This window comes from Schistocerca cancellata, chromosome 1 (assembly GCF_023864275.1).
Source record: "Schistocerca cancellata isolate TAMUIC-IGC-003103 chromosome 1, iqSchCanc2.1, whole genome shotgun sequence".
Lineage (NCBI taxonomy): Eukaryota > Metazoa > Arthropoda > Insecta > Orthoptera > Acrididae > Schistocerca > Schistocerca cancellata.
Genome location: NC_064626.1, coordinates 55428850 through 55445208, shown reverse-complemented (window position 1 = coordinate 55445208; position 16359 = coordinate 55428850).

The window sequence follows — 16359 nt, the reverse complement described above, 5'->3', positions numbered from 1 at the left end:
TTTCTTTCCTTCCTGCATTTAACTTCTGGTTGTTCCCTTTAATAATAAGTTCGGAATACTGTAAGATTACAACGCTTGATTGAATTTGAAGACTGAAATTTTTAAATAGATTCACTCGAATGACCCGCCGCTATTAGGGGCCTAAAGTAAAAATTCTCTGATATTAATAATCAACCAGAATACGCATCTGACTATGAGAAAAACGTTCCGGATGTGATCCAGCTCCAAGGTATATTAACTTTTGAAACAAAGAACAAACAAGTGACACACTTCCACTCAGCAGGTTATTTTTATGACATTGGCGGGTCTTGGAAGCAGGCCTCTGGCGTGATTATTCGGCACCTCAGACTGATTCGTTTCCTCAGCCACGCTAGTGCCTTCGCCGGAGCTCGAATCCGGGTGGTTGCATGGAAGCTCTTTTACGACGATATGAAAGAAATATTTTTCCCCAAATATTAATTACAGGATTTCTCCCCCTGGCTCCCTCACCCAACACTCAGCAATAATATGGCATTTATATCTTTCACCACTTATATTTAAAATAAAATTTTGCTGTGAAATAAACAAATGTATATAACTGGGCCGTTACACACCACAAGGAACATAGCGCAGTTAATGTGGGTGTGAAGATAATGAAACTGATGTGGACATTACGCGAAGCCAAGCGAATGGATTTTACGAGGACAAAGCAAGTTTTCATTTCCTTTATTCCAATACAAAACAAGAGACCGAGATGGAAGGTGCTTAAACAACACTTGAATCAATGCTACGGAGAGCATCAACTCATCGCTAACGCTCGAAACTTAACGAATATTCTAGCGGAGGCCTTAATCCAGCAGTGGATGTGATATGGCAGCAGATGACGATGGAGATCGCGATTTCTTCATGCGATGAATAAAATATTGTACACACACAATTAGATGTTTACATGTTCTTTTGGACACTAGATTGTAGTTGTATACCATTTATGATATTACCTTACAGACGGACGGTGGTTGAGTAGCTGTTGAGTAAGTGCAGCTGCGTCCTAGAAAACAGAGTATCTCAACCAATCCATATTGATTTACATTAAAAGTGATATCCGTGAAACACGTATATACAGTGCACGGATGTATCCCTTGAAAGCCACATAGATGGTTTCTTTCCCCATCCTTGTCCCATTCGAACATTTGCGTATCTAACGACAAGCCTGCATCTTTAACTGAAGTAGCTTGACAAATAACCAATGAAAAACAAAATTTACTCCTTCAGATATGATTGAAAATACACAAGTTTTGCACACTTCATTTTGAAAATAAAGGAGGACACACTGTCATGAGAATCAACACAGGAGTGATGTAGCCTGGTTCTGCCTCATATGCCTGTGATCGACTTTTAAAGTCAAAACAAATGAAGACTTTTTTTTTCAGCAAATATTTTATGTTTAGAAATTATGACATGGCGTTAAATCTCTGAAGACCTCTGTGTCATGCCAGTGTGAGCTGAGGATGGTTCAGAACCTTAAATCTTCGGTAGTGCACGAATATTTTCACACACGACTGGATCTGCAATGTTTTTGTTAATCCAAATAACTACTATCAGTGGCGAGCTTCAGGAAAGCGAAGTAAGTAGGGATGCTGTTTTCGGAAATCCCTCATCTGTAGCCGAACCAAAGAAAAACAGGCTCAAACAGAACTAACACAAGCTAGTGCATCCTTTTTCTGTTTTTAGTTGAGACTAATGGCTTCGACAGACTGCGCCCTCGGTCGGAGCTCCATCCTGCATTGTAAACACAGCTGGCTTCTAAAGACTGTTTAGGGACCTCGTCTTCCAAACGAAGCTGGCTTCCTCTTGCCTGTCTTTTTTTTTCAGCGTTGTTTTTTCAATGGAGACTCCCAGGTCGGTGAGTCCGTATTGGATTGTGGTTCAGGTTATTTGTCTGTATTTCCGGTTCCTCACTCATTGTTTCATTGTTGTCCGTACTTTCATGTTTATTTTTATGGCGTACAACTGAAAGATATGTGGAAATTTGAATGATTTGTGGATGCCATTACTTGAATATAAGTTGTGGATATTTCATGCATAAGATAATGGATTACATGGCAGTTAAAAATGTGTTAACATATATTACTAGTTGCAAAAGTGCCGCTTCGCATGCATATTTACTCTTAGACTATTTGTACTGCAGTAACAATGCGTTCAACACAATTATCTGACTACAGAGAATTCCAGAAGCCAAGAGTTATTCTTATGTAGAAGATAAATTTGATACAAATTGCATTATGACATGGAGGGCCACATATTTAAGTATACTGCGGAACAAACCACTATTATGATGCCGTGAACAACTCTCTCCTTTAAGAAGAGCATCTGTAATTCGCCAAACGAGTCAGTCATTTGAAAAACTTTATTTATCCTTAGCATAAACCAACACCTAAAACAGTGTTACCAGTTGAGCCATTAGTCACAGTAGACGTGAGACGTTGTAAACGTTGTGGTTTTTCCAGTATCATAAAAATGCATGCATAACTGTGGTAGTTAACTCCAGTCACAGGTAATATCAATTAAAATTTTTGTGAACGAGTTTATGGATATAAACTGAAATTCATTTGGGATGCGTCCATTCATTCATTCGTCACTTTGATCACTCGTTCATTCATTGTATAACGTAGATTTCACCAAGAAGGAGAACCTTCTTAACGTGGAAAAGTAAAGATATAATTGAAACAAAAACGACACAGCTCTTAAAATCATAAGTTATTGTGTATATTCTAAATTTATTATCCCTTTGCTGCATAATACTAACCCCGTTCACGCTACAAAAAATGAACTTAGTAAATTAGAACAAAAGTCCAATAAACCCGCAGTTCCAATCCATAGATTCCGAGCTATCTCCCGTTCTGACATTCTTCTTCTTCAGGGTGCCATAAACTCTGTCTCTGACGGAACTTCTCAGTTTCTCATAGTCCATGTTTCGTGTTGTGTCAGTCAATATGGCCGAAGAAAACAAGCTAATTTAAATTTAACCGATTGTCATCCGAAGTTTGTAAACTTCGGGCGATGAGATCGGGTACATTCTGACCGCATAAGCTGTGGTGTATTGTTTTTAAAAAACCAGTCGTCTTGAGCCAATGTCTGTCGTCGGCGGAACCCACCGATAATGCTGCCACTGTAACTGGAGTCTAAGATACTCAAGCTTCACTGAGAAGCATCAAAAACTGAGTGAGGCGGTTGACTTAGTTGTTGTTTCCTTATCGGAAGGATGTGGGCTTCATACTAAGTCCACCCAGGGGGTTCCACTACCTTGCCCTCCAGCCAGTCGCTGAGGCTCCTTCCTTACACGTGGGCATGCTCACATTCTGTCAGCCGCCAAGGGCCATGAATGATTCACGCTCAACCACCTAGCCTGACGGTGCTACAGAGCTGACAAATATCTACATTGGGCAGGTCACTGTGCTTCGCCAGTTGCCACTGTCTCAGCATATTTCATTCACTGAGTACTAGCTTAAACTGGCTCCTCTGCAGCTACAACCGTAGAGATGTATGAAAGGAAATAAATAAAAAAGAATATTCATGTTGCACAAGGATTCTGCTCTTCACCCTTTCCACAGAGCTGGAGAATCCAACTCAGAATTTCCATTTACACAATACTGCAGTAATATTTGGCAAACCCATAACACTACTGTCAGAAGCTGCTAGCACTGTGTTAGATGTGACCTAGTTCTACTTTATACCAGAGTGACTCTTTACCTAAAGAAGTAGGAAAAGTTTACACAGACATAATTTTTGTGCGTTCAATTGTGTCTCTGATGTACACAGTTCATCAGAAACTGATTTTTGTAGTTAGCATCCAAATTCATTAAGGAGTAAATTAACTGGGAAGTAGGTGTAATAACTCAGAAATCCATAAAAAGGCATCTGCAACATTATCAGCTCTACACAATAACCTTGCTACTGAACAGTTATTTTGTGTCGTTTAGGCGGTTGGCCACAGTAGTACATACTCGTGTAGCTTAACGCACAGTGCACTAACTTGCGAGACATTGAGGAGTACCAGACACGGACTCAATCTGCACGACATATAATCAGCCAGTGGTCCGGTCCTGTGTGTAGCTTTTACATGGTCTCCTGTGACCACTTCGTAAACACTCAGATGTTTCCCAGTCTCCGCCTCAGAATTTACGATCCATAAAAGTTAAAGTATGGTATCACACACAACATACACTGATGGGAAAAAGCGCATCGCCAAGACGGAGTTGTGTGACGTGAACGGAAGTTGGTAGGCGTCTAACTACGTCTAAAATGTCTCTTCAAATTTCGTGATAGTCGCATAACAGTGGCGCTCCTAGTAGAAGGACGAAAATATCAGGTTTACATTAAATACATGCTGAGTGGTCGTGAGTGCTAGTTACCTTTGAGATTGGACGTGGTGAGTTAATGTTGGCCTCTTGGCCTTTAAGGCGGTAAACACGCTATTATCAACACCTCGATAAGTTTGAACGAGATTGTCTTACAATCCTAAGAGGAGCTGCATGTTCCTTCTGCGATACTGCAGAGAGACTTGGCAGGAACGTAGATACTATACGTGCACCGGGAATTTGAGCAGCAGTTGGCCCACAGTAACACAATTAACTTTTACGGTCTGTTACTTCGAGGACAGCTCCGAGCGAGACACCATGTAGAATGCATTCCACTGACCCCAAACCACAGCCATTTGTTGACTTCAGCAGCGTCAAGCAAGAGCTCATTGGAGTGCAGGTTGGAGGTCTGATGTGGCTTTCGATGAAATCTGGTTCTGCCTCTGTGTCAGTGATGGACATGTGTCGGTCAGAAGGGGGCCAGTAAAGTGCCTGCAATAAACCTGTCTGTGGGCTTGACACAATGGACCTACACCTGCTGTTATGGAGACAGAAGAGGTTTCGTTTGACAGCAGGACCACATTAATGGCTATCCACGCACCCAGACTCCAAAATTGTACAACAGACTGTGATTAAACCTGTTGAGCTGCTATTCATAAACAGCATTCCAGGGAGTATTTTCCAAGAGGATGACCCTCCCTCTACCCCTATCCCCTTCCCCTTCCTCCCCTCCCTTCCAGAAGAAATGGCGGTAAAATCGCTGAGCTGCTGGGCTGGAGGGTTCCCACTACAGGAAATTCAACTACATTGCAGAGGGTGTAAAAATATATTTATAAATTCCAGTTTTCACGATTGGATCTTTCTTTTATTCTCAGCAGGAGATCATCCTTCTCTGATGCTTTGGAAGATGCAGGTCTTCTAAAATTCATCGAAAAGAAGTAATTAAATAGATCTCTTTTTTTCCAATACTGCAAGGAATACTGTCAATATAAAGAACTCTACACGTGTAGTTACGCTGTTACAGATCACGATAAACATATCTTGCATAAAAACAATTTTCCAGTACTTTCCCGTTGCACACAGTAGCTACTTTGATCACGCTAACCGCCGAGGTCACGGTCTCACATACTGTGAACACCGGTCAGCAATTGCAGGAGTCCAGACTGGTGTTGGTAGCAGCCCCTGCTCGCCTGCTACCTAATCCCTGAACAAAGCATCAGGTGGCGGCGCCTCTTTGATACTAGACTCATCCCCTCTTTTGTCTCCAACACACACCTTCCATACCATATCAGTGGAAGTGCTCACCCTGCTGAGCTAGTTCACTGTACCACCGGTAGAGGGCACTGGGCGAAGCAACCTTCCCACCCCTCCTTACTCCAGTCCCATTCTCCCCTTCCCCCCTGGTTACTTTCTCGCAGACAGAGCATAAGGTGGAGGCAACACTTCGATATCCATAACCCTGTCAAAACACATGGTCTCTCTCTCTCTCTCTCTGTCCCTTCCTCCCTCCCTCCCTCTCTCTCTCTCTCTCTCTCTCTCTCTCTCTCTCTCTCTCTCTCTCTCTCTGAAATGACTACTTCCTATTTATACATGAACCAACATCTCCAACACACAGAAGTATTCATCTCTCCCAGGAGGAAACTCACATCCATAGATACTATACACGGACTGCCCTTAGAAATTCACAAGCATAACAGCTACAGTTCTTTGTTATCGAAGGTGGTCTATAAATATCACCATCTACGATCTCCTTCATCATATTCCTATGATTTTAAGTGTGGAACTGTGTAGCTTTAGGAGTATGAGTTTAAGTTCTACTATCATTTCTGTCTTTCCAGCATCTTCCTGGTACAGAATCCAAACACTACAACAATACTAGAGAACTGAAGGCACAAATGATTTGCATAAAACCTTTCAAACTCCTTCCATATGGAGCACCTTCATACATAAACCATACACTTCTTCTTCTTCTTAGCCGTCTATTATATGACCCCAACACTCTCAAATGCATCACTCTCAGATCTGCTATACATCAATAAAGGGTGCTAACCTCCTGAGCTTGCATGAATCTAAAGATATTGTGTATAGTTGTATGGGAGATGTGAGTAAAATTGGTACAGAACAGTCTTCATAGGGCGCTAATTACGGTACTGGAATGACAATACGTCTGTATCACGGGCGACAGTCACCCGTGAAAGGAAAATATCGGCATATATTAATTGTGTGTAACTCAGTTCATTCTGTTCCTTAACGAGATGTCAAATGTAATGGACATAGTGTGTTCATACTTCTCGTTAGCACCAAATTAAATCGGAGGGATTTTTAGGGGGAATGTTGGTTAAAGAAAGGAACAGTTAACAGATGCATAGAGTGAACATCCATTGTTATGCTCGAGTACCAATGAGAGTATTTTGTGACTCCCATCCACACAGGCTAAGATGACTATTCATAAAAAAATCCTACCGAATTTATGAAGTGTTTTGGCCAATGAACGTAGTTTTTGCGCCTCCTCTCTCATGACAGATATTTCCTACACTGAGAAACAGTATTATTATTATGAGGTGTATGCAGTGTAATAGGGTTCATGATGTTTCCACTTGTATATAGCCTTCACAAAGTAATGAAGGGATTGGGGGCTGGTTTAGCAATGATACAGAAATTGACACTCAGGCTGCAATGTCACAGGCTGATAGCATCACGAGATTGATATGATGAGACGTTTTGCTGCCATGACAAGTCATCAAGACTGATGGTTTGGAACTCACATAACTGTGTAACATGCACCAAACGTATGGGAAACATGGTAAAATTACGAAAATTGACGTGAAATACTTAAAACTGGGGTAAATACGACAAAAGCTGGATGATGAAGATACTTACACGCTCATGTGGATGTATAAAAATCATTCCATTGATCTACTGTTGTGATTGACAATTGATTCCATATTATCGATGCTCTATGGCTTTAAGTCCTGCATGATACCCCTTGTCCCATATGGTTATGCATTGTAAGCCATATAAATGAAAGATGCAATTTCCAAAGTTAATTTGGTAGTCATGATGACTGCCACCTAGGCCACCAAAACGATCATACAGCTGGCTTCAATAAGCAATGAGGAATCAATGCTTGTGGTCTCTTGAAAAATGGACCACTGAAGCATCTTATACCCTGTCACTGTGGAACTGGAGGCGAACACATAGAGCAGTGGCTTCCAGTGACCTGGTATGGAAGCTGCGTGTTTTGGAGCAAAACAGGAAGTGAGTCTGGTATGAAAGAGACGCCGGCACCTGATGCTTTGTTCAGGGATTTAGTAGCAGGCAACCAGGGGCTACTACCTATAGTGAGCCGTCACTCCTGCTATTGCTGCCCTATACTGAACAAATGTGTGGCTGATTCTGCCATCACCTGGTACCCTGCAGACGACGTGTGTGAAGAAGCAAGTGTGTGCCGTCAGAAAATTGTTTTTTCGCCATATATGTTTAGTGTGATCTGTAACATTGTAATTACATGTGGAGAGTCTTTTATGTTCACAGAATTCATTGTGTGATTGGGAAAAAGCGTCATATTTAATTACTTCCTTTTGATGTATTTTACAAGAGCTGTACCTTCCAAAGCAGCCCCCAAATATTGACATTTATAAATAAACAATATATTATTATACTCTCTGCAATATAGTTGAGTTTCCTGTCATCGGATTGTTCCATTCCAGCAGCTCAGTGAGTTTTCCTGCCAATGTTAGTTGGGTGGGGCAGGGTGGGAGGGAGCGAGTGATGGGGGTGGGGATGTCATCTGGTGGTGACATTGTGGACTAGCTCAGTCCCTGCCTGTTAAGGTGAGCACATACACGAAAATTTTCCAACAAGACACACCTCCAAACTACTTCGGTGTAATTAATTATTACTGTACGTACTAGTTGGGTAAGGTAATACTTGCACCTTCCAGTCAATAGCTGAGCAAAACCTGAGGGTTTCCTTCCATTTCCCATCTGTGCATGTGTGTGTGTGTGTGTGTGTGTGTGTGTGTGTGTGTGTGTGTGTGTGTGTGTGTGAGTGTGTGTGGTGGGGGGGGGGGAGGAGAGGTGAGGGGCTGAGATTTTCCTGCAGATTTCTGAGAGGGTAACACCTAAAATAAAGGAAATAAATTACCCTTCCTCTCCAATGCTGAGAGATTGTTTTTCCTATCAATTTCCAGGTAGGGGATGTGAGGAGGAAGTGGGTTGGTGAGTGTAGGGCCAGTGGATTTCCCAGGAGGGTGAGGAGTTAATTAATTGATCAATTTAATTACTCAATAAATTCCCTATCCAAAGTGTACATGTACCAGCATTGGCGAGGGGTGGGCGTTGGGAATTTCCCATAGGGTTTGGTGAGGAGGGGGTTTCCCAGGAGGGCAGTTCGCTCCTACGGGGTCATAAATAAACCCCATGGGGTCATAAATCAATTACCATTGCAATAGGTTGTAATATCTCTTTATATTCGATGAATTATTCTGATACATTTCTACCCTTGAATGACGTTTACAAATTTTCTATCTTCATACTCGCAGAATCCATGCGCCAATATACGAGAGTTTCATACAATAGCTATGCCATGAGCGCATAAGTATTCTTTGTAGTACTCTCTCTGGTGGTTGTTAGAAAAAAGAAAAAAGAAAAGGGAGCTTCCAGGATTGTCTTTATGCCGATTAGCATGAGCTTGGTTTGGAAGAACTGTAATCTGATTATTGAGATTTATAACAGAAGATAACTGATACGAACTGTACGATTAAAAAGGATATATATATATATTGGTCCTTCAAAAAAGGGTGTGTATGTGACAATTGGGAATTAATGATATTTATCGATATATTGCGTAGTTGTTAATCAGAAGGGACTTCCAAAAGACTGGATACGAACCTGCATTTAATAATCCAAGAGCTCCATTACTTCTTCGGAAGGTTAAAATTCATCAAAGCCAAATATCCGCTCGATCTGAGGTTTCCCGACTGATTACACAACGCTCCCAAAATTACGAGGCATTTTATTTGTACAGATTAGCAGACTGCCGCAAAGCACGAGCCTGCAGAGAAGAAGAATCATCGCCTGATTTCATTTTAACAAGTAAAATTTCAGAATCATTTTGAGTGACTAAGCTATGACTGTGTTTCCTATCATGAATGATTGATTGCTCGAACGAATTGAGAGCTACAGAATTACGTAGACAGAAAGGAGGAAAAATTACAAGGTGTAGGAGACGTTAAGGCAGGCTGTTCCAACCGTGCTCCAGGGAGGCGGAGCGCTCCGGAGCGCTCACTGCGGCAGCTCGGAGCCCGCGTGGAGGGGGAAAGCGAACTCAGTGCCCCCTGGCCGCATGCAGCCGCAACTGACGCAATAATCCGTGTTCAATGACAGCTATAAGTAGCCGCAGGAGCCCTGTACCTCTATTAGAGGATACCTCTCCATTCATTGAGAGGGATAGTCGTCCGCAGTGTCTTGTATGTCATATAGTATTTAACTCTGCGAAGGGGTACAATATACAGCGACATTATACACGTCTTCACGCAGTGCACTGCGATAAGGTAGAAGGCGTTGCAAGAAGAGAACTGGTAGCTAGGCTTAAGAACGACATACCGGGAGACGTAAGTTTAAAAACGGTTCGTAATACGGAGGGTATCAAAACATGCAACATAGTTCGTGTTCTGTAATGCGTTTATAATTTTGAGGTGAATGAGACCGGAGAAAACAGTACTGAATCTGCAATTCGAGCAAGCTACAGGGTCGCTAACATCATTGCGACGAGTGGCTAGCCGTTTCCGGTGGGACCACACGTATTGTTGTGCATGGTAGCAGTTCCGGAATGTTTGTTTCCAAGGGAGGTGCAGGCAATTGAAAGGGTTTGCCTGTCGAACAAACAATGTCTCGTCAAATCCTGGACATGGCAGTAAATTTAGAGACACAGCTCAGGAAAAAGGCGGAGAGCTTTGTTGCAATTTCACTAGCGCTTGTCGAAAGCACCGACATATCGGACTGTGCTCAGCTTGCAGTTTTTGTACGTGGTGTCGACATGGAGCTGCAAGTAACTGAAGAACTCTTGGATGTGGTACCACTCGATTACACCGCAACAGGACGAGACATTTTTGAAGCTGTTTGTGGATCAGTGCACAATGTGAATTCTCCGTGGGATAAGCTCCATTCTGTAGCTACAGACGGTGCACCACAAATGAAAGGGCGTCACCAAGGTTTTACTTCTCGCTTGAAAAATAAACTCAGGAACGAATTCGAGAAAGATATTTTGACTCTTCGTTGTTTTATTCACCAAGAGGCACTGTGTGCTGAAACAGTATAGCTAGGTGGCGTAGTGAAAGATGTCCAGAAGTGTGTGAATTTTGTGTGGCGTCACGGTATGAATCGTCGCCAAGTCAAAGGTTTCCTGAAGGATATGGAGGCGGAGTATGGGGATATACGTTACCACAGTACAGTTCGTTGGCTGAGTCGGGGAAAAGTTCTAGATATTTTCTTTGCCATTCGTGAGGAAATATCCCTTTTTCTCGAAATGAAAGGGGAAGAAATGTGTTGTCTGAAAGATATAAAATGGGTAGCAGACCTGGCGTTCCTAGGTGACATAACTATGCATCTGAATAATTTAAATCTGTCATTGCGGGGCAAAGGGCAGATAATCGTTGACATAAACGACCAGATCAAAGCGTTCATGGAAAGGTTACGTTTATTTGAGAGGCGGATGAGTAATGGACATTTAAGGTTCTTCAATCGTCTTGCTTCTTTAAAACTACCTCAAGGTACTACTTTCGGCGATTACCAAAGAAAGTTAAAGCAGCTTACCACATCGTTTGAAACACGATTCCAAGACTTCTCTAGTTTGGAAATGGAACTTAATGAGTTCAGCACTCCTTTTTCAGTTTCCCCCGATGACATGTCATCCTCACTTCAATTCAAGATTACTGATTTGCAAAATTCAACTTTGTTGAAAAAGAGGTACTGCAACACCTTGGATTTGTCACGATAATATCGTTCATTACAGCGAAAAACATTTCCCAAGCTTCAGAACAATGCCGCTCAGATCATGTGCATGTTTGGATCTACGTATTGTTGTGAGCAGCTTTAAATAAATGGTTCAAATGGCTCTGAGCACTATGGGACTTAACATCTATGGTCATCAGTCCCCTAGAACTTAGAACTACTTAAACCTAACTAACCTAAGGACAGCACACAACACCCAGCCATCACGAGGCAGAGAAAATCCCTGACCCCGCCGGGAATCGAACCCGGGAACCCGAGCGTGGGAAGCGAGAACGCTACCGCACGACCACGAAATGCGGGTGTGAGCAGCTTTACTCAGCAATGAAAAGAGTAAGAACGGTCGTTTCTTCAGGATGCCACAATGAAGGCCATTCTGCACATTAACGCTGCGAACACTTTGACGCCTGATGGTTCAAAGTGGTTCAAATGGCTCTGAGCACTATGGTACTCAACTGCTGAGGTCATTAGTCCCCTATAACTTAGAACTAGTTAAACCTAACTAACCTAAGGACATCGAAAACATCCATGCCCGAGGCAGGATTCGAACCTGCGACCGTAGCGGTCTTGCGGTTGACGCCTGATTCTTCTGATCTTGTAATGAAAAGAAAATGTCAAGCTACAGAGGCCCAATAAATTTGGTATGCAATTTCTCGTAAAACAGTTGTTTCTTATTTATTTCCTGAACATCGTATTTCCTGGTTATCATGTCACCACTTCTTAGCTGCTAAGAGTATGAGGTTGTCGATCTTGTAAGACGCAGCTGTCACGTCAAAACGCTTGCCCTGCCGCCTGCCTCAGCCGGACGTCCCACGTGCCGGCGTGCCGGCCCACTTGAATGGTCACAGCGAGCGACACGGCTCCCTAGAGCAGGGAGCTCCGCGGCTCACAACGGAGCCGACGAGCTGGAACAGCCTGCGTTATGGGGTTCATAAATCAATAAAATTTGCCCATGAATGTATATTTGCCCCTGAATACGTGCAACCTGAATTAAAATATATGTAGCCTCCTTGCCCCACCACTCACCTCATCTTTTCTGCAATGCATATCCACCAGTACTTCACATCTGTATAATGTTAACTCTGATCATCCACTTTTGAGATCAAAAGATACCGAAGATCTGCGAGTCAGAGTATGATGCTATAATCCGATTAAAATTATTTGATAGTGTACGTGTGTTACTTGCCGCTGCGGTGTTCCCACATCGACCGCTGGCTACAGCTCGCGTATAGGCGACACACAAACACGATGGGAGACTTCACAAATGCTGTTAACGTATAACGCCGTGCAGTGTTGGAAGCGACCGCCTCTAAGCACGACGGTAATGCGAGATATTCTGTCGATAGAGTATATTAAGTGACCAGTTATTGCACTGCGGCATACGATGCGTTTTTAATGCACTGAATGTAAAATCGTTTCCTAACCTAACCACAACCTTACGATGTACAACGTATCCGTCAAAACGGCTCTCAATAATCTGTGGCAAAACTAAAATCACGATGACTATGTTCACGGCGATGAAAGCTAACATCCACGAGCAAACTCAATACCGAAAAAATTCAGTTTCAGCGCTAAAAGCAAACTGTAATTTCTCGCTACCATTGTTACCTGAAAGTATCTTCACACGGGCTACCGAAAGTCGCTGTGCTACCAACCGACGAGCAGTTTTATTTGGCACTTGGCTACAGATTATGGGCGACACAAACAGATTCCAAACGAAAAGGAATGATAAGAGCAAAAATAAGAACATATAAGGAATTGAAAATGACCATGTACATAACTGGGCAAAGTGTCTGCATTAACTATATAAAAATAGTAGTCATAGTCTTCGACTGGATTAAGGAATAAAGAGGCTTCCCTGCATTTGACCAGGTTGGAATCTACGAATTTCCACAAGTCAAGTGCAGACGCTAACCGCTGCACTACGCTATTTCTTATATATACGGTTATGGTGACTCATTCGCAATGACCGCTACGGTCGCAGGTTCGAATCCTGCCTCGGGCATGGATGTGTGTGATGTCCTTAGGTTAGTTAGGTTTAAGTAGTTCTAAGTTCTAGGGGACTTATGACCACAGCAGTAGAGTCCCATAGTGCTCAGAGCCATTTGAACCATTCGCAATGTTGAACTGCAGCCTTCAAATATTCCATTTCACCAATGTCGTGGGAAGCTTATCTAATGTAAGCCGATCTCTGTGATTATAATAAATGTGTATATGGCGCTGAACCGCAACTTTGCGGATAAATCCAGTAGTGTTTAGCTAGTGCTGTGTATGAAACGTGTGTATATCCTTATGTCTATGTGTGTGTGTGTTTTGTTTGTGGTGTGGTTATCATGTGCGATGAAATACGAAATAAAAGAACCAGACCATTCGGGTTATAAAGACATCAAGAAAGAAGAAATGATAGCGAATTGAAACTGAACTGACCACCTGTTGTCGCAGTTCGGTAACAGCGAACAGTTCGGACAAGACGTTGAGCGTTATGATTGGAGGAAACCAGCTACCACACGTGTAACGTCAGCTATCCAGAAATTTTAATCGGACTATAGTCATAATCCATTCCTGTTCAATTCTTAAACAGATCTACGCGAAATCGACTGCCTATACGCGTCCGTACGAGCCCTAATTTCTCTTATCTTAACTTCGTGGTCCTTGAGCGAAATGTATGTTGGTGGCAGCAGACTCTTTCTGTTTGCAGCTTAAAATACCGAGTCTCTAAATTTTCTGCATAGTGTTCCTCGAACAGAACGTCGTCCTCCCTCCAGGGATTTCGATTTCGGTTCATGAAGAAAAACGTGCTGCCGCGTTCATAGAACATACCAGTAACATACCTAGCGTCCAGCCTCTGAGTTGCTTCGATGTCTTCCTTTATTCCGACCTGGTGGGGAACCCAAACTTGAGTAGTACTGAAGAGTGGGTCGTGCTGATCTTCTATACGCGGTCACCTTTACGGATGAACCACATTTTCCTAATATTCCTACAGTTCACATGTAAATCTTCATCTACATGCATACTCTGTAAATCATTTTTAATTGCCCCGTCGAGGATTCATCGAACCACCTTCACAATAATTCTCTCTTATTCCAATCCATTACAGCCCGCGGAAAAACTGACACCAAAATCATCCTGTGCGAGCTCTGATTTCCCTTATTTTATTATGGTGATCATTTCTACTTGTGTAGGTCAGCGTCAACAGAAAATTCTCGCATTCGGAGAGGAAAGTTGGTGATCTGAAATTTCGTGAGAACATTCCGCAGCAACGAAAAACGCCTTTGTCTTAATGATGTCCACATTTATTCCTGTATCATGTCAGTGACACTCTCTCCCCTGTTTCGAGATAATACGAAACTTGCTGCCCTTCATTCCACTTTTCCGATGTACTCGGTCAATCCTATCTGGAAAGGATCCCACACCGCGCAACAGTATTCTCAAAGAGGACGGACAAGCATAGCGCAGGCAACCCCTTTAGCAGATTTGTTACATTTTCTAAGAGTCCTGCCAATAAAACGCTGTCTTTGGTTAACCTTCCCCACAACATTTTCTATGTGTCCCTTCCAATTTAATTTGTTCGTAGTTGCAATTCTTAGGTATTCAGCTGAATTTACGGCCTTTACGTCTGATTTATCATGTAACCGAAGTTTAAAGGGTGCCTTTCAGTATTCTCGTGGATGGTTTCACACTTTTCGTTATTTAGGGTCAATTTCCAATGTTCGCACCCTAAAGATATCTTTGCTAAATCGTTTTGCAATTTGATTCGATCTTCTGATGAATTTATTAGTCGACAAACAACGGCGTCATCTACAGACAATCTAAGATGACTGCTCAGATTGTCTCCCAAATCATTTATACAGATGAGGAGCAGCAAACGGCCTGAAACACTACCTTGGGGAACGCCAGTAACCATTTCTGTTTTACTCAATGAATTACCGTCAGTTACTATGCCGACAGGGAATCACGAATCCAGTCACTTAACGGAGATCATATTCCATAAGCACGCAGTTTCACAACAAGCCGCTTGTGTGGTGCAGTGTCAAAAGCCTTATGGAAACCTAAAAATACAGAATCAGTATGAAATCCCTTGTCAATAGCATCCAACATTTAGTGTGAGTAAAGGGTTAGTTGTGTTTCACTAAAACGATGTTTTCTACATCCGTGTTGACTTTGTGTCAGTACACCGTTTTCTTCGAGGCAATTCATAATGTTTGAACACAACATATGCTCCAAAATGCTGCTGCTTACCGCCGTTAATGATGTGGGTCAGTAATTTAGTGGATTACTCCTGCTGCCTCTCTTGAATATTGGTGTGACCTGTGGAATTTTCCAGTCTTTTGGTACGGAGCTTTCGCCAAGCGAACGGTAGCACATAATTGTTAAGTATGGAGATATTGTATCAGCGTAGTCTGAAACAAACCTAACTGGCTTACCGTCTAGACCGGAAGATTTGCTTTTGTTAACTGATTTAAGTTGCATCAGTACTCCGTGGATATCTACTTCCAATTTACTCATGTTGGCAGTTCTTAATGTTTCGAATTATGGCATATTTATTTCGTCGTCTTTGGTGAAAGAATTTCGGAAGGCTTTGTTTAGTAATGTGCTTTAGCAGCACTGTCATCGATAGTATTCCCACTGCAACAAGGCTTCGTTGTGGATACTGTTATAACCATATTGCATTGAAGCCCTCGCTAAATTTAGGGCTTCTGTGAAAGATCGCCAATCTTGGAGATTACACGTCCCTTTAAATTGGGCACGTTTTTTCCATTGTTTGTGTAACAGTGTTCTGACCCGTTTTGTGTAGCAAGGAGGATCAGCTCCGTCGTTTATTAATTTATTTGATATAAATCTCTCAATTGCTGCCGATACTATTTCTTACAATTCAAGCCATATCTGGTCTACACTTAAATTGGTAATTTGGGAGGAGTGGAGATTGTCTCTCACGAAGGCGTCAAGTTGACTTTAACTTCTTTTTTGAATAGGTATACTTTTTGAGGCTTTGGGGGTTACAATATTCAGTC